This window comes from Bos taurus, chromosome 6, assembly GCF_002263795.3.
Source record: "Bos taurus isolate L1 Dominette 01449 registration number 42190680 breed Hereford chromosome 6, ARS-UCD2.0, whole genome shotgun sequence".
NCBI classification, from domain to species: domain Eukaryota; kingdom Metazoa; phylum Chordata; class Mammalia; order Artiodactyla; family Bovidae; genus Bos; species Bos taurus.
Window position 1 is genome coordinate 84,274,812 of NC_037333.1, and position 18,680 is coordinate 84,293,491.

The window sequence follows — 18,680 nt, forward strand, 5'->3', positions numbered from 1 at the left end:
ATGTGTATCTTTAAATGATTTGGTAACCCAATATTCCTGGTTTCAAAATATCTGATTTTTCTACAGGAATATCCCAATGTATCTCTTCAAGTCAATTGCTTTTTGATTTTACATTCTTCCAAATAAGACAAAACAAGCACAATGAAAAGAATCAGAATATATTTTCACTTATAAATAGTATCTACATAGTTGTAGTTGGGTAAATAGAAAAGTTCTAGCTTTTTGCCACTTATTAGAGATGGGGTCAAAATCATAGTACATAATACTTGGGATGTCTTAGATGTAAAGGGAATTTGAAGTTGACCAAATCATGGTGGCTTACTGAGAATAAACAATCTTAGAAGAGTTGAAAACATTTGAGGAGCTCATTTGCTAAAAGAAATCTATGACTGTGCAGGTGAGTACTCTTATAATATTAATTGTTCCTGCTCTAATCTTGTTCTCAATATTTCCTGTTACCTTTGTTAATCCTCCTGTTACCATTGCAGTGATTCATCACATTCTAATGATTAGCTCTTTCAAAATTTCTCCACTATCCTTAAAACTCTGACAAACCTTTTCCCTAAAAGCACCAGAAAAACTTTTGTGACCCTAACAGTAAGTTACTGATTACTGTTTCAAAGTATTGAGCAAATCTTACTCCTCATTGTGTTTATATGAAGACTCACTGCTGGCTTCCTGGTATTCCTATGAAAACTTCTCTAGAAATAGTATCTAATAAAGAAAAAATTATATTCACAAAGGATTATCAGTGGCTTGCTTCAATGCATTAAGAAAATCTGATCTTGACATTGTTTCCAAGCCTAATCTAACAGCTGTTCCCTTGACCTTCATTTGAAGGATGTTATCAGGTTGGTCAACAAACATAAGCAGTCTCACCATAGAGATCCCATGGTACATTGGGTAATAAATGCCATTTGTTCTACCATATAAAGGCTTTGGTTTTTCAATGTCTTAGGATTGAATGAATTTCAGTAAAATTATTAATTATAATAGTGAGAAAATGAGATATGAACATTATAAAGTAACTGAAATAAGCAATGTCTTTTAGATAACAGATGATTATACATATGAAAGCCTGTTTAAATTGCTTCACAACACAAAGCAAGAAACCCCTAAGTCTGCCAAAGAGGTAAGTTAAGACTTCATGGAAGAAGTGCTTTGTCAAATAACTTCACAAATGAATTCATGATTGACAGGTGAACACCTTAAAAGAACATTCTGGGTAAAAGAAATCACATATGCATAAAAAGGGAACATTCAGAAATACAGTTCTTAAAGAAATAGTGAAATCATTTAGTCTTATAGGAATGGTGTCAAGGCCACGGGAAAGGTAATGGTAGTGGCAGTAGAACCAGAGAAAGGAAAAATATTTTCTCGTGAAATGTGTAATTGCCTTGAAAAAATGATTGAGGATTTTTTTTTCTGAAAAAAAAGAGTCATTAGTAATAAAAAAGGAGCTGTTTTTATTTTTATTTATTTTAAAAAATACCCCTACACAGTAATGGACAAAATTCTCCAAGCCAGGCTTCAGCAATACATGAACCATGAACTTCCATATGTTCAAGCTGGTTTTAGAAAAGGCAGAGGAACCAGAGATCAAATTGCCAACATCCACTGGATCATTGAAAAAGCAAGAGAGTTCCAGAAAAACATCTATTTCTGCACTATTGACTATGCTGAAGCCTTTGACTATGTGGATCACAGCAAACTGTGGAAAATTCTGAAAGAGATGGGAATACCAGACCACCTGACCTGCCTCTTGACAAACCTGTATGCAGATCAAGAAGCAACAGTTAGAACTGGACATGGAACAACAGACTGGTTCCAAATAGGAAAAGGAATATGTCAAGGCTGTATATTGTCACCCTGCTTATTTAACTTATATGCAGAGTACATCATGAGAAACACTGGCCTGGAAGAAACACAAGCTGGAATAAAGATTGCTGGGAGAAATATCAATAACCTCGGCAATGCAGATGACACCACCCTTATGGCAGAAAGTGAAGAAGAACTAAAGGTCGTCTTGATGAAAGTGAAAGAGGAGAGTGAAAAAGTTGGCTTAAAACTCAACATTCAGAAAACTAGGATCATGACATCTGGTCCTATCTCTTCATGGGAAATAGATGGGGAAACAGTGGAAACAGTGTCAGACTTTATTTTTTTGGTCTCCAAATCACTGCAGATGGTGACTGCAGCCATGAAATTAAAAGACGTTCACTCCTTGGAAGGAAAGTTATGACCAAACCAGACAGCATATTAAAGAGCAGAGACGTTACTTTGCCAACAAAGGTCTCTAGTCAAGGCTATGGTTTTTTCATTAGTCATGTATGGATGTGAGAGTTGGACTCTAAAGAAAGCTGAGCACTGAAGAATTGATGCTTTTGAATTGTGGTGTTGGAGAAGACTCTTGAGAGTCCCTTGGACTGAAAGGAGATTCAACCAGTCCATCCTAAAGGAGACCAATCCTGAGTGTTCATTGGAAGAACTGATGTTGAAGCTGAAATGCCAATACTTTGGCCACCTGATGCGAAGAGCTGACTCATGTGAAAAGACCCTGATGTTGGGAAAGGTTGAGGGCAGGCAGAGAAGGGGATGACAGAGGATTAGATGGTTGGATAGCATCACTGACTCAGTGGACATGAGTTTGGATAAACTCCAGGTGTTGGTCATGGACAAGGAAGCCTGGCATGTTGCGGTCCATGGGGTGACAAAGTCAAACACAACTGAGCAGCTGAACTGAACACAGGAGAAAAAAGAGATATAAGGAAAGAATTCAGATATAGAACAATAATTCATGAAGCTACTGAATATTTCACTGTGAGAAGTAATTACAGGCAAAGTAAAGATATTTTTTTATTTTGAACATAAGGGACATGACCAGTTATAATACAGTGCCAACTGTCACATTTTCTCCTTTCCCCTTCTAGGGTTGGGAGTGAAAATACAGAGCTAAAGTTTTCTCTTTGAGTGTTTCAATAATAAACAGTTGATAAGTTTGTTTCCTAATGAAGTACTATCACTCTGCTCAGCTGTTATTCATGTTTATAGCATTTGTTCTGCCAATTTTTACCAAGATGGTCGTTCTGGAGGATTCAGCTACACAGCCAAATATTGGGTCCTAAGGTGTCTGGCTTCTTGCCATTGTATCTCTGTAGAACCTGTTGGGGTAAAGGAAATACCTTATTCAGTGAGTTTAAAGTTATAGCATTAGAATTCTGAAGAGATTAAAAGACAACTAGTTGAATGTCTTCCACATGGTGTGTCAGGAAACAAGTACAAGAGCTCTTAAGTCATGACAACTACTAATGCACTGACATTAGTAGAAGTACCCATATTTTACATACTTATTACTATGTTCAGTCAGGTATGGAATATAATCATGAATTTCTACACATGATGGCATAGACAAAAGAAATTTTCAATGCCAAATTTAGATATTTAAAAAAATTGCTAGATGGTCTTTATTCTAATATAAAAAGACTGGGAAATTTCTAATAATCTATATACTTTATTGCTTTATTTTATTTTCTTCTAAATTTCTTAATTTTTATATTTAATTTTCTTAGTTTTCTTAATTTCTTAAATTTTATGTCTTCTACCCTCAACCCTCATAGTTTTACACACATTATTGACAAAGTTTCAGAATTCATAAGTTTTATAATGCTTAGATGTTCATTATATATATATATATTTCCTTGGTGGCTCAGACAGTAAAGTGTCTGCTTACAATGAGGGAGACCCAGGTTCAATTCCTGGGTTGGAAAGATCTTCTGGAGAAGGAAATGGCAAACCACTCCAGTACTCTTGCCTGGAAAATCCTCATGGATGGAGGAATCTGGTAGGCTACAGTCCATGGGGTCGCAAACAGTTGGACACGACTGAGTGACTTCACTTTAATACACTGTCGTTTTCAAATATGATACTCACTGACATGCTACAGAAAAGAGTTAACTTATATTCACTTGTTAATATATCTTTTCATAGATATATTTTACTCTTTTGATATACAAGGAAAATGCATGTGTAATTAGCCATTCAAGAGAAATAACTTTCTGTTCATTTATAATTTAGCAATAATAAGTTAATGCTACTTAGAAAGCATACCTTCTTAGATTACAGATTGTAAGCATTACTTCCAAAAAAATAAAAACTAGCAAGTTTTGTCATGAACCCAGAGTATTACCACATTTATTAGGTTTGGAAATAGTTTAAATTTAGAAAAGAAGAGCTTGTTGGTAATTTATACATATGAATAAGGTTATTGAAAATATCCAACCTCATGATAATAAAATTTATTCAGCTGACCTTGAATGCTTTAACAACAAACACAAAGCATTGAAAGTAGCAATCATTTAGTTTCTATGCTGCTGCTGCTGCTGTTGCTAAGTCGCTTCAGTCGTGTCTGACTCTGTATGATCCCATAGACAGCAGCCCACCAGGCTCCCCCGTCCCTGGGATTCTCCAGGCAAGAACACTGGAGTGGGTTGCCATATCCTTTTCCAATGCATGAAAGTGAAAAGTGAAAGTGAAGTTTCTTACTTTCTACAAAGTAAGGTACCAGTTTTGGAATTCCCAATCAATTCTCATACACTGGATTATAATTTATTGTTTTTAACCTCTATTTGCTATGTGAATATAAAGTAAGTTTAGTTTCTCAGCAAAATAAAAAGAGCATAGGTTATTAGGAGAAGACTGCAATATCAGATGTCAAACTAAAAGAGTAGTTCACAAATATCCAAAGACCCCCGGGGTATTTTATACATTAGAAAATAAGGTATCACTCTATTTTATGGAGAAAGTGGCTGCTAAATATTTTCCATGCCAGTCTTCCTTGTGCCTCATGCCTTCTTATAATCCTTTCTTCCTTCTCAATCAGGAGGGACAATGTGACAGGTTAGAAGCAGAGTCCATTAAGGGCCAGACCTTACAATGCACAGGGTTAACTAAACGGCAAAGACCCATCTTCTCACTTTCTCTTTGATGTTCCTGCTTCAGACTTTGGCAGGGTTCAGTCAACCAGGGAGGCCGATATTTCTCTTTTTCTAAGTCTTTGCGCTGGTTGGGTATCTGGAGGCAACTTGGGGAGCCCTGGCCATCCTTTCTCTGTTCAGGACCCTGAGAAGCACACTGATAGGGCTATTCTAAAATTTGGGGGAAATGAAAGGGGCCAGGGCAAATACAATCTGCATAATGCATTCCAGACTTTTATCACTATTGCATAATATCATTGTGTTACTGCACGTACTGTTAAAATTTAACTCTTGAGAACATCTGTGTGTGTACTGTCCTCAGGAGTCCTTCATTCAAGAGGAACAAATGACAAAGCAGAATTTGGTGATTTACCTTTCAGTCCACAATCCCATTATATTTCACACAGTATCTCTTAAATATTTTTCTTTATAATAATGTTAATCCACAGTGTTGTTAATAAAAGACACTGTACTACTGTAGCACTTGCCATGTATATTTTGGCTTTTATAAATATCTGAGATAAGTTGGAGCTGTCATAGTAGTTTACCTTCTTGCAGAAATTGTCTGTAATCTGACTTTTTACATTATTGAAACAAGTTATTAAATAGTTTTTAACTATTAAGCTACTTTGCCTACCTTATGTGGAATCTGGGCAAGAGCTGATGCAATCATATTGGCTCTTTCTTCTTTTATGTTAGTGACCATTGACCCCAAAGAAAATACCATAATACCTTTTTCTCCAGAGCTCTTGGCAAACTCTTCCATATCCTGGGAGGAAAGAATTTGCTTCATCACAAAGGATCAATAGCATAGCAACCAATATTGGAATGATTGCTGCAAACAATTAAAGAGAGAAAAATCAGATATGGTCTGGAATTATTAGAGTTGTAGATTTTTTTTTAAACTTTACAATATTGTATTGGTTTTGCCATACGTCAACATGCATCCACCATGGGTGTACATGTGTTCCCCATCCTGAACCCCCATCCCACCTCCCTCCCCATACCATCCCTCTGGGTCATCCAAGTGCAACAGCCCCAAGCATCCTGTATCCTGCATCAAACCTGGACTGGCGAATCGTTTCTTATATAATATTATACATGTTTTAATGCCATTCTCCCAAATCATCCCCCCGCCCCCCACCACAGAGTCCAAAAGACTGTTCTATACATCTGTGTCTCTTTTGCTGTCTCGCATACAGGGTTGTCATTACCATCTTTCTAAATTTCATATATATGCGTTAGTATACTGTATTGGTGTTTTTCTTTCTGGCTTACTTCACTCTGTATAATAGGCTCCAGTTTCATCCACCTCATTAGAACTGATTCAAATGTATTGTTTTTAATGGCTGAGTAATACTCCGTTGTGTATATGTACCACAGCTTTCTTATCCATTCATCTGCGGATGGACATCTAGGTTGCTTCCATGTCCTAGCTATTATAAACAGTGCTGTGATGAACACTGGGGTACACGTGTCTCTTTCGATTCTGCTTTCCTCGGTGTATATGCCCAGCAGTGGGATTGCTGGGTCGTATGGCAGTTCTATTTCCAGTTTTTTAAGGATTATCTCAATAGATGCAGAGAAAGCCTTTGATAAAATTCAACATCCATTTATGATAAAAACTCTCCAGAAATCAGGAATAGAAGGAACATACCTCAACATAATAAAAGCTATATATGACAAACCCACAGCAAACATTATCCTCAATGGTGAAAAATTGAAAGCATTTCCCCTAAAGAGTTGTAGATTTTTAAAAGATATTACCATCTTAACCATTCCTAAATGTGTGGTTCAGTAGTGTTAAGTGTATTCAGATTGTGCAACCAATAACCAGAACTTTATCACCTGGCAAAACTGAAAATCTATGTCATTAAGAAATGCTCTGGCAACCATCACTCTGCTTTGTGTTTCTACAAATTTGACTAAGCCATATACTTTTGAATTTTAGAGTACTTTTCCTTCTGGACTGGCTTATGGCACTCAGAGGAAGGTGCATCCAAGATGTGTAGTGTTTCAGAATTTCCTTATAAAGGTTGAATAATCGCTTATTGCTTTATTGGTTGAGGGACACTCGGGTTGCTTCAGCCTCTTGGCTCTTGTGAACAGTGCTTTCATGAACATGATGTACAAATATCTCGTTGGCATCCTAATTTGAATTCTTGTGAATACATTCCCAGAAGAGTAATTGCTGGACTATATGTAAATTCTATTTTTAAGCTTTTTAGGAAACTCCATAGTGTTTTCAATAATGACTATTTTTTAACAGACTTAATGCCTGAGATTCTTGAGGTCTTGGTATAAGGTAAATGTCTTCTAGTGTTATGTGTATTTGTGCACTTGTGTGTATGAGTTAGGAAAGAAAGGAGACAGAGGCAATACTCAGTGGTGAAGAGGAACGGTGTTGGACTTAGACTCTTCATCAATATTGTCATTGGTTACTACATAGATTATTGGAAGAAGACCACATAGCAACATAGCAACTCATATTTAATTGTTTATTAGTATAGTCCTGCTAAATAATTTCTTTAACTTATTCCAGGGAGATGTTCTGAATACTTTTTAAAAATAAGTCATTAGTATTTCACTTCCTTATTAACACTAAGAAAAATTATAATTTGAATGATTTATTATTTTCTCATCTCTATACTTTACATTATCTTCAGCTCAGTTCAGTCACACAGTCATGTCCGACTCTTTGTGACCCCATGTACTGCAACACATCAGGCCTCCCTGTGCATCATCAACACCGGGAGTTTACCCAAACTCATGTCCATAGAGTCGCTGATGCCATCCAACCATCTCATCCACCGTCGTCCCCTTCTCCACCTGCCTTCAATCTTTCCAGGCACTAGGATCTTTTCAGGAGTCAGCTCTTCGCATCAGGTGGCCAAAGAATTGGAGTTTCAGCTTCAACATCAGTCCTTCCAATGAAAACCCAGGACTGATCTCCTTTAGGACGGAGTGGTTGGATCTCATTATAGTCCAAGGGACTCTCAAGAGTCTTCTCCAACACCACAGTTCAAAAGCATCAATTCTTCAGCATTCAGCTTTCTTTATAGTCCAACTCTTACATCCATACATGACTACTGGAAAAACCATAACTTGACTAGGTGGACCCTTGTTGACAAAGTAATATCTCTGCTTTTTAATATGCTGGCTAGGTTGGTCATAACTTTCCTTCCAAGGAGTAAGCGTCTTTTAATTTCATGGCTGCAGTCACCATCTCCAGTGACTTTGGAGCCCCCCCAAAATAAAGTTTGGCATTGTTTCCCCATCTATTTGTCATGAAGTGATGGGACCAGATGCCATGATCTCAGTTGTCTGAATGTTGAGCTTTAAGCCAACTTTTTCACTCTCCTCTTTCACCTTCATCAAGAGGATCTTTCGTTCTTCTTCACTTTCTGCCATAAGGGTGGTGTTATCTGCATATCTGAGGTTATTGATATTTCTCCCAGCAATCTTGATTCCAGCTTGTGCTTCTTCCAGTCCAGCTTTTCTCATGATGTACTCTGCATATAAGTTAAATAAGCAGGGTGACAACATACAGCCTTGACATACTCCTTTTCCTATTTGGAACCAGCCTGTTGTTCCATGTCCAGTTCTAACTGTTGCTTCCTGACCTGTATGTAGGTTTCTCAAAAGGTAGGTCAGGTGGTCTGGTATTCCCATCTCTTGAAGAATTTTCTACAGTTTGTTTTGATCCACACAGTCAAAGGATTTGGCATAGTCAATAAAGCAGAAATAGATGTTTTTCTGGAACTCTGTTATTTATTTGATGATCCAGCAAATGTTGGAAATTTGGTCTCTGGTTCCTCTGCTTTTTCTAAATCTAGTTTGAACATCTGGAGTTTCACAGTTCACGTATTGCTGAAGCCTGGCTTGAAGAATTTTGAGAATTACTTTGCTAGTGTGTGAGATGAGTGTAATTATGTGGAAGTCTGAGCATTCTTTGGCATTGCCTTTCTTTGGGATTGGAATGAAAACTGACCTTTTCCAGCCTGTGACCACTGCTGAGTTTTCCAAATTTGCTGGCATATTGAGTGCAGCACTTTCATGGCATCATTTATTTTGGGATTTGAAATAGCTCAACTGGAATTCCATCACCTCCACTAGTTTTGTTCATAGTGATACTTCCTAAGGCCCACTTGACTTCATATTCCAGGATGTCTGACTCTAGGTGAGTGATCACACCATCGTGATTATCTGGGTCGTGAATATCTTTTAGGTACAGTTCTTCTGTGTATTCTTGCCACCTCTTCTTAATAACTTCTGCTTCTGTTAAGTCCATACTATTTCTGTCCTTTATTGAGCCTATCTTTGCATGAAATGTTCCCTTGGTATCTATAATTTTTTTGAAGAGAGCTCTAGTGTTTCCCAGTCTAATGTTTTCCTCTATTTCTCTGCACTGATCATTGAGGAAGGCTTTCTTATGTCTCCTTGCTATTCTTTGGAACTCTGCATTCAAGCGTGTATATCTTTCCTTTTCTCCTTTGCTTTTGGCTTCTCTTTTTTCACAGCTTTTTGTAAGGCCTCCTCAAATAGCCATGAGAATGTGATCCTATCTCTTCCTTTCTTAACTCTTTAACTTTCTCCTAATTCTTCTATTAGATCTTTCAAATTCCTTATGATGATCTCTCTTCAACTCATCTCTTCAACATCATCTGCCTCTTACTCAGCCACTTCCCATTTAGACTAAGCTTGAACTTCTTGGAAACTGTCATTACTATTCTACCTGCTTTTCTTTCATGTTTTCCTCCACCCCTACCCTATCCCTTTTACTTATTCCTGAACATCCTTAAGATTTCACCTGACTTGTCAGTGCTTCAGAGATAATTTCCATAATTCCTACTGGATATTTCAATAGCATGTGTGAAAGTGAAAGTGTTAGTCAATCAGTCGTGTCCCAGTCTTTGTGACCTCATGGACTTCAGCCTGCTAGGCTCCTTAGTCCATGGGATTCTGAGGCAAGAATACTGGAGTGGGTTGCCATTCCATTCTCTAAGAATTTTCCCGACCTGAGAATTGAACCCAGGTCTCCTGCATTGCAAGCAGATTCTTCACCATCTGAGCCACCAGGGTAGGAATTTCCATATTATGATACTGAGAATGAAGTTTTTATGACTTTCTTGTATTCTGAGTTTCCAGGTAGAGTGCCAAGTGGCACAAGCTGGCTTAACACCATTTCTCTATATTAGCACTTACTTCTGGAATATGCTAATCATTGTACAATTATTCTTTTAATGAATGTCATATATTTTATTATGTGTTGAATAATGAAGACTTTCATTTTTTTCATATATTCTCAAAGTTTCCCAGGTATCCCATTTGATTCTGTAATGATAATTAAATTCAGATACTTGAGTTGGTATAGGAATTTCTTTGAGTTTCTAATTGGTAGTTTTATCAAGCTTTACACATCCAACTCACTCTCATCAAGCATTCTAAATTAAGAATGCAGAATTATTTCTATTGAAAATGCAAAGTAAACAAAGCAAAATGGGAATACCTTAGACAGAGATTTGGCAGGTTTGCAGAGGAGGCCTCCATCAAATTCAAAATTTGGTAGCACTGGGAGAGGAAATTCTAAATCCCAGTAGGCTCAAATGAGCCATATTTCACCTTCCAATCATTGTCTCATATGTTGTAGTGGGTCTTCCTGAAAGGAGAACAAAAACAAACAAACAAAAAATCTGAGAGGAAGTGACAATATTGTCAAATGCATATATTAGGTAATTTTTGGAAAAGAGCTTGGAGTGTTTTAGCCAAAGATGTTTGGAAGTGTTTTTTGATAAAGGAAACATATATGTGCATGTACAATATACAATATGCACGTGCCTGGCAAGTTGCTTCTGTCGTGTCTGATTCTTTATGACCCTGTGGACCATAGCCAGCCAGGCTCCTCTAGGATTCTCCAGGCAAGAATACTGGAGTGGATAGCTATCGTTTCCACCAGAGGATCTTCTGGACACAGGGGAGACAGTGGGTGGTGGTGGTGGCGGGGACTTTTGGGGGTAGGATGGGCAAAGTACTATCTGGTTTTTGCCCTCAGTTTTTAAAGACAGCTTTGTTTGACATAGAATTTTTGGCTGATGGTTTTGTCTTTCAACACTTTGAATATATCATCTCACTGCCATGGAGCATCCACTGTTTCTGATGAGATATAAGTAGTATCTTATTGGAGTTTACTGGTATGGCTGTATTATCTTCTATTAGTGCTTGAAGATTTTCTATCTTTAGCTTTCAACATTTCACTAGTGTCTGTGTATGACTCTCCCATGTTTATCCTGCCTGGAATTGATTGAAACCCTGGGATATGTAGACTGATATCATTCATCATATTTCGGATGTTTTCTGCCATTATTTTTTGAAGATTTTGCTTTGCCTATCTTTCTTACAGCACTCCTATTTTGTGTATGTTAGTGTATTGGATTATGTCCCACAATTTGCTGCCCTTGTGTTCATTTCTCTTTATTCTTTTTTATCTCTGTTCTTTTGATTGTATTATTTTATTGATCTATATTGAATTTGCTGGCTTTTTCATCTGTGGCTTCAACTTGACTACTGACTCCTTCTAGTGAATTTTTTCCAGTATTGTAATTTTCAACTCTAAAATTTTCATTTGATACTTTTGAAAACATGATTTCTATCCCCTACGTTGTATCTCTTACTTTCTTGGGCTCCAAAATCACTGTAGGTAGTGACTGCAGCCATGAAATTAAAAGATGATTGCTCCTTGGAAGAAAGGCTATGACAAGCCTAGACAACACATTCAAAAGCAGAGACATTGCTTTGTTGACAAAGGTCCATATAGTCAAAGCTATGGTTTTTCCAGTAGTCATGTATGGATATGAGAGTTGGATGGTAAGGAAGGCTGAGTATCCAAGAATTGATGCTTTTCAACTGTGAGAAGGCTCTTTAGAGTCATTTGGACAGCAAGGAGATCAAACCAGGTAATCCTAAAGGGAAATCAACCCTGAATATTCATTGGAAGGACTGATGCTGAAGCTGAAGCTCTGATACTTTGGCTACCTGAGGTGAAAAGCTGACTCATTGGAAAAGACCTTGATGCTGAAAAAGATTGAGGGCAGGAGGAGTAGTTGGTGATAGAAGATGAGATGGTTGAATGGCATCACCACCTTGATGGACATGAGTTTGAGCAAGCTCTGGGAGATAGTGAAGAACAGGAAGCCTGGCATGCTGCAGTTCATGGGGTCACAAAGAGTCAGACATGACTGAATGGCTGAGAAACAACAATCTCTGACTTATAGATTCAATTGGATGGGACATTAATTTATACTTCTCTTTACATCTTAAGAATGGTTTACTGAAGGTGGGTTGCATGCTTTTAGGAATTCAGAGCCCTCCATTTTGGTGTAATATAAGGATTCACAATGGCCTCATGGTCATTTGCTTGTGTGCCTCTTATGTTGCTTCAGTCATGTCTGACTCTTTGTGACCCAATGGACTCTAGCCTGCCAGGCTCCTCTGTCCATTGGATTCTCCAGGCAAGAATACTGGAGAGGGTTTGATGCCCTTACTCCAGGGGATCTTCCCAATTTAGGGACTGAATGCACATCTCTCATGTCTTCTGAATTAGCTGTTGGGTTCTTTACCACTAGTGCTACCTTGGAAGCCTGTGACTGTTTATATATGTATACACACACACACACACACACACACACACACATCAATGTATATATTTAGTTTATAATTTCTTTTATTTGAGTGTTTTGCATTTCTCATAGTTTCCTTTGGGTCATTGAATACAATTTACAATAGCTAATTTGAAGTTTTTCCCTGTTTGAACAATTAGTCTCTCTCCTAGTCAGTTTGTACTGTGTTTTTTCCCCCACATGGAGGTCACATTTCCATTTTTATTTATATGTATGGCGAAATATTTGTTAAACTGTAACATTTATATAATAAGAGTATAGCAAGTCTGAATATTGATCCTCTGCAGGTCCATGTATTTTTACTGCTATTTGTTCAGTAACTGAATGGACTATTTTAGTGAAGTCTTTTTCCTCTACTATGTTAAAGCTATGATATGACTACTTGGAGAGTGCAGTCTTGGGCATACTCACATTCCCTGGGCTGACAGCAGTTATAGTGGGACACTCCTTTTGACTGTCTCTTTTTTTAACTGTTAGCCCTCACCAGTTGTTGGGTGATTGTGCTATAGTTTTGGATAATATCTTGGAAGTATAAATTGCTCCAGCATCTGACCCCAAAAAGTTCAGATTTTTTTTGCAGGGATGCTTTGGAAGTCAGTGTCTGATGTGTGTTCTGACCTCAGAAAGTCTCTTCTCAGCTGTGTCTGCCATTGGTTTTCTAGGGTTTCTGGTAACTTCCCAGTGGTTTAGCTTGTATCTGTCATGAAGCAACCAGCTTCTTCTTAGCTTCTTAGCAACAAATTTGTTCATAGCTTGTGGGCACTCATAGGTGTGAACTTCCCACTAAGTGCAAGTTGCACAGTCATGTTGACTCTTTGTGACCCCATGGACTGTAGTCCCTGGAATTCTCCAGGCCAGAACACTGGAGTGGGTAAGCCTTTCCCTTCTCCAGGGGATCTTCCCAACCCAGGGATCAAAGCAAAGTCTCCCTTATTGCAGGCGGACTCTTTACCAGCTGAGTTACAATGGAAGCCCAAAAATACTGGAGTGGGTGGCCTATCCCTTCTCCAAGGGATATTCCTTACCCAGGAGTCAAGGTGGGGTTTTCCTGAATTGCATGTAGATTCTTTGCCAACTGAGCTATCAGGGAAGCCCCGACCTTCCCACAATCTGATTCAAATAAAATGAATGCATTGAGACTAGGTTGGGGCTCTGTGTTTTATGCTTCGAATCTCCCTCTGATCAAACTCTCTGAACCTTGGCTTCCAGAGCTGGGGATATGGACAGTGGCACACTGCTCTCTCTGTTACATCCTTCTTTTAGGTGTAAATAATAGTGTCTATTTTTAGTTTGCCTCTTTCATCATGGAAGCTGCATTCTATGAATGAGCTGAGGAAATGACTATCTGCAATTCACTATACTCAATATGTTGTACCTAAATAGAATCTTTACCCTTTGAGTGTGGCTGAGTGGAAGAAGGCAATGGCAAGCCACTCCAGTACTCTTGCCTGGAAAATCCCATGGACAGAGGAGCTTGGTAGGCTGCAGTCCATGGGGTCGCTAAGAGTGGGACACGACTGAGCGACTTCACTTTCACTTTTCACTTCCATGCATTAGAGAAGGAAACGGCAACCCACTCCAGTGTTCTTGCCTGGAGAATCCCAGGAATGGGGCAGCCTGGTGGGCTGCCTGCCGTCTATGGGGTCGCACAGATTCGGACACGACTGAAGCGACCTAGCAGCAGCAGCAGCAGCAGAGTGGAAGAAGGGAGAACCTCGTTGACCACTCTTGCCTGGAACTTAGCCTCTGTAACACACAGCTGAGATATATGTGTGTGTGTGTGTGTGTGTGTGTGTGTGTGTGTGTGTGGAATTCAAGTGGCTTGACCCTTCTAAGGAGATACTATAGCACTCAAAAGGAATTGTAGGAGTGCGAGCTTTGTGTTCTTTCTGAACCTACTTAGAGTGGAATCTATTTTTCTGACTAAGGATAGTGAGAGAGGGAAAAATTTGAGGTTTAAATAGCACAGGATTTTGGTGGTTTTACTGTTGTAATTTTTTCTGGAATAAATGTGTCTTTACTGTATGTCTTCAGGAAAATTTCTAGACACTTTAAATAGCTGTTTAAAACACAATTTCCATTAGTTATTCTTGTTTCAGGTAAGAGCTGGCCCATGGAATATGTCATGCTGCCATTTAAGAAGAGGGAGGTTCAAGGTGTTGTGAAATTTCTCTACATTCTGCTTCTTTAATATATTCAACGGAATGTAGATGTCAATTTGCTAGGGCTGAGGAATGAGTGAGTGGGAAGTAACTACATAGCTGCTTTTGGGAGATGAAAAGACTCCAGATCTAGCTAGAGGTGATAGTTGCACATCGTGTAATTCATTAACTGAATTATACAATTTATAATGGTTAAAAAGGTGAATTTTGTGTTATATAAATTTAGCCTCACTGGTAGAATAACAAATGGGTGCCACCAGGATTTGGCTCAGAGGCCATGGTTTAATAGCCCCTGGTTTGTAATGTAAACCTATCTATTATCTCTCTATGTATCTCTAAGTGTAGTTTTATAATTTTGTCTGAGTTTTAGGTGCATAGCATCATGATTCAGGATTTTTTGTAGATTATACTCATCATCATTTATTACAAGATATTGGGTATAATTCTCTGTGCTAGTCAATAGATTTTTATTGCTTATTTTATGTTTAATAGTTTATATTTGTAGCACTGTACTCCTAATTTGTTCTTCCCCTTCTGCAGTTTGGTAATCATAAATTTATTGTCTATGTCTGTGAATCTGATTCTGTTTTATATATAGATACATTTGTATTACTTTTTAGATTTCACATATAAGTGATATAGTATTTTTATGAATGACATATTTCACTATGAATTTTATTTTCTAGGTTCATCCATGTTGCTACAAATGGCAAAATTTTATTCTTTCTAAGGGTGAGTAATATTCCTTTGTATATACATCCCACATCTTAAGACAATTATCTGTTGTTGGGCACTTAGTTGGCTTCCATGTTTTGGCTATTGTAAATAGTGCTGCTATGAATATTGCAATTCATGTAGTAATTTTTCAGTGACTTAAATCCACACTGTCTGTGTTCAGAGTGCAACCTCTTAACCATTATGGTATGGTGACTCCCTTTTCTGGGTTACAGTTACTTTCAAAATGTAACATTAACAGTTTCCCATTATTAAGATATATCATCACTATGATATTATAATAAAAGCATGATTATTGTTTAGGTTATGTATTAGTGCAAAAAACTGTCCTTAGAAGAGAAATATTTATTTTATTTTTATCTCTCATAGTTCTGAGTGTTGGTGGGGCTCATTCAGGTGATTCTTGTAATAGGTTTCTCTGGGACTATAAGCATGAGGACCTCTGGTGATTGCTTTTAAAAGACTCAAATTGCTGGAGGGCTGGAACTACTGGGACTTCTTAGGCATTCGTATGTATCTTTCCACAAGTGGTCACTTCTCATGGAAACTTTGAGTGTGTTACAGACCTCCATGGTGAGTAGGCAGACAGAGAGATGAAATGGAGATAGTGAGATAGATAGATAGATAGACAGATAGAGACATAGACAGGCTGAACGACCAAGACAGAGAGGCAGAGAGAGATCTGTGTTGTGTTCTGTAACTGAGCCTTGGAGGTTAGTCTGAAACATTTGTGAGACAGCATCTAGATTTACTAAAGTTCAAGAGAGAGGGAATTACTTGATGGGAGAGCTGGCAGAGTATTTGTAGTCATGACTCAAAAACACTATTATAAGTATAGATGTAATCCAGCAGAGGTCCCTTAACTATTGTAAAATTCATATAATACTGCTGTTAAACCACAGTAAAATCAGTAGACTATGTGAGTTAAGATTTCAAAAACTATTGGAATTATAAATATAAGGTGTTCTAAAAAAAAAAAAGAAAGAGTCATTGTTTGACATATTGGATAGTATGCCAAATTTCCAGTAGCTTTTTTTAAAAGAATTTATTTTACTTTTGGCCCCAGCATGTGGGATGGGGATCTTTATTCCCAGCCCAGGGATTGAACATGTGCTTCCTGCAGTGGAAGCTGGAGTCTTAACCACTGGACCACCAGTGTAAGTACATGCTCAGTCACTCAGTTGTGTCCAAGCAGGTTTGTCTGTTAATGGGATTTCCCAGGCAAGAATATTGGAGTGGATTGTCATTTTTCCTCCAGGAGATCTCCCGGACCAAGGGATCAAACCTAGGTCTCCTGCATCAGTAGGCAAATTCTTTACCACTGAGCCACCTGGGGAGCCCATTAGACTAACAGGGAAGTCCTCAGTTCAAGGATTCTGAGTGAAACTAATACACTGATAACATGATATGAAAATCTTATGATTTAATATCTTAATAACTGAATATTTTGAATCTATATGTTTATTTCACTAATTATTTAATATCACAAAATAAATAAATGAAAGGATTATTGTGAAAGGTCAAGTAATGAAGAAGTATATAGAATAAAAAGTTAAATTGTTTTCATTGGAAATTCAGTTCAGTTCAGTTCAGTTCAGTCGCTCAGTCGTGTCTGACTCTTTGTGACCCCATGAACTGCAGCATGCCAGGCCTCCCTGTTCATGACCAACTCCCAGAGTCCATCCAAACCCATGTCCATTGAGTCAGTGACGCCATCCAACCATCACATCCTCTGTCATTCCCTTCTCCACCTGCCCTCATATTTCCCAGAAATAGGGTCTTTTCCAATGAGTCAGCTCTTTGTATCAGGTGGCCAAAGAACTGGAGTTTCAGCTTCAACATCAGTCCTTCCAGTGAACACCCATGACTGATTTCCTTTAGGATGGACTGGTTGAACTTCTTGCAGTCCAAGGCTCAAGAGTCTTCTCCAACACCATAGTTCAAAAGCATCAATTCTTCTGTGCTTTGCTTTCTTTATAGTCCAATTCTTACAACCATACATGAACACTGGAAAAACCATAGCCTTACTACATGGACCTTTGTTTTCAAAGTAATGTCTCTGCTTTTTAATATGGTGTCTAGGTTGGTCATAACTTTCCCTCCAAGGAGTGTCTTTTAATTTCATGGCTGCAGTGACCATCTGCAGTGACTTTGGAGCCCAGAAAAATAAAGTCAGCCACTGTTTCCACTGTTTCCCCATCTATTTGCCATGAAGTGATGGGACTGGATGCAGTGATCTCAGTTTTCTGAATGTTGAGCATTAAGCCAACTTTTTCACTCTTTTCTTTGACTTTCATCAAGAGGCTCTTTAGTTCTTCTTCACTTTCTGCCATAAGGGTGGTGTCATCTGCATATCTAAGGTTATTGATATTTCTCCCGGCAATCTTGATTCCAGCTTGTGCTTCTTCCAGCCCAGCATTTCTCATGATGTACTCTGCATATAAGTTAAATAAGCAGGGTGACAATATACAGCCTTGACATATTCCTTTTTCTACTTAGAACCAGTCTGTTGTTCCATGTCTAGTTCTAACTGTTGCTTCCTGACCTGCATATAGGTTTCTCAAGAGGCAGGTCAGGTGGTCTGGTATTCCCATCTCTTGAAGAATTTCCCATAGTTTATTGTGATCCACACAGTCAAAGGCTTTGGCATAGTCAATAAAGCAGAAATAGATGTTTTTCTGGAACTCTCTTGCTTTTTTGATGATACAGTGGATGTTAGCAATTTGATCTTGGTTCCTCTGCCTTTTCTAAAACTGCCTTGAACACGTGGATGTTATTGGAAATTCAGTGTATTCTAAAGATCATTTCCTCTGTGGTGTACAAATTTACATATATTTACATAAAATATGTTTAAATTTATTTCCAAAGAATGCTTCTTTGGAAGTCATTGGAAGTCATGCTTCTTTTTTTTTAGAATTTCTGGAACTTTATATTTGTTTAGTAATGTGAAATAGAGAATATTTAACAATATTGCCCATAATTTAACTGTTCCAGAGAAGGCAATGGCACCGGACTCCAGTACTCTTTCCTGGAAAATCCCATAGTGGGAGAAGCCTGGTAGCCTGCAGTCCATGGGGTTGCTAAGAGTCGCACATGACTGAGCTACTGCACTTTCAGTTTTCACTTTCATGAAT

General features: G+C 38.1%; 1 pseudogene; it reads right to left on the reverse strand.

Moving 5' to 3' along the window:
- Nucleotides 1–2,887: 2,887 nt before the first annotated feature.
- LOC100847153 (UDP-glucuronosyltransferase 2B31-like) lies at nt 2,888–13,455 on the reverse strand (annotated as a pseudogene).
- Between the last annotated feature and the right edge of the window lie 5,225 nt (nt 13,456–18,680).